This window comes from Octopus bimaculoides, chromosome 7 (genome assembly GCF_001194135.2).
Source record: "Octopus bimaculoides isolate UCB-OBI-ISO-001 chromosome 7, ASM119413v2, whole genome shotgun sequence".
Taxonomy (NCBI): Eukaryota; Metazoa; Mollusca; class Cephalopoda; order Octopoda; family Octopodidae; genus Octopus; species Octopus bimaculoides.
In genome coordinates, this window is record NC_068987.1 from 17234048 (window position 1) to 17235427 (window position 1380).

Genomic DNA, 1380 nt, shown 5'->3' on the forward strand with positions numbered 1-1380 from the left:
CATTACTAAAAGAAGTTATCAAGAACAAAAGATTATCTCACGTTTTGAGGCTATTTATTTTTTGGTCTATTATGTTTCTTTTCCTTGTTTGATTCTTGTTTATTTTCGCCTTTCGTGATCATTTTATTATATTTTTTCCACCGAAACTTGCGTAACCATTAAGAAATGGATAACCCGAATCAAAAATAAAATTAATAAGAGTCAGTTACTATGTCTAAAGCCAAGCAACTCTGGTTTGTTTTAGTTTAATGTTTAAAATTTCTAATTTGAAAACAGGCAAAAAATATTGTTTCTAGTCTGATGAATAAAGTTTTATTGAATACAAATTCCAATTAGTATTTTCGTTTGAAAACAAATTACGTTTCTTTTTCCTAGAAGAACAAAAAAGAAAGAAAAAAGAAAAGAAATGTTTTCATCTAACCACAATAATTTAAATGAAAACATTGCACGAAAGTAAGGAATATAAATAAAAAAAATAGTCGCCGATATATATTAATTTATTTATGTATTTAAGACATAGACTAAGGTGAATTCTGGTACTGGTTGGTGATGTTATTGGATACTTTCCTCACTGACTCGTTATTGAAGTTTAAGATATCCACGTGATGTGAAGTCAACGAAATGTAAAATATTTTGTTGATTATGTGTATCTTCAATTGCATGTAGTTCATTCCACACATTTTTTCATATCAGAATTGATAACAGAATCTTTCGGTTCAGACTTCTGAAAGGAGAATAAGAAATTCATTGCATTTTTGACATTAAGAATGGCAGTAAAATGTTTCTAACTTTCTGAAAGAAAAAACATCTCAAATGGCTTCGGTAATCCATTGCCGATACGCTATCTATCTATCTACCTTTCTATCTATCTATCTATCTATCTATCTATCTATCTATCTATCTATCTATCTATCTATCTATCTATCTATCTATCTATATGTCTGTCTGTCTGTTTGTCTGTCTGTCTGTCCATATATCTATTTATCTATCTATCGTTTGAAAATACAGATGGTCTTAAATTCAAGATATAAACTGAGCATATGCAAAATTGCGAATAGTAAAATAGGAAACATGCTAGTGAAGAAAATATACATTAATCTACCCTCCTACATCAGGCCTACATATACATGCATACTTTTATTCTTTTACTTGTTTCTGTCATTTGACTGCAACCATGGTGGAGCACCGCCTTTAGTCGAACAAATTGATCCCACGACTAATTCTTTGTAAGCCTAGTACTTATTCTATCGGTATCTTTTGCCTCACCGCTAATTTACATGGACGTAAACATACCAACATCTTTGTCAAGTGGTGGGGAGGACAAAAAAGCCAGCCCCCGCCATATATATATATATATATATATATATATATATATATATA

At 30.2% G+C, this 1380-nt stretch overlaps 1 long non-coding RNA gene across 1 annotated transcript in view; it reads right to left on the reverse strand.

The window, feature by feature from the left end:
• Positions 1-452: 452 nt before the first annotated feature.
• LOC128248290 (uncharacterized) overlaps positions 453-1380 on the reverse strand; it is a 52370-nt gene continuing 51442 nt past the window's right edge. Inside the window, exon 4 of the long non-coding RNA XR_008264526.1 lies at positions 453-724. This is a non-coding gene — a long non-coding RNA (uncharacterized LOC128248290). The remainder of the gene's footprint in view (positions 725-1380) is intronic.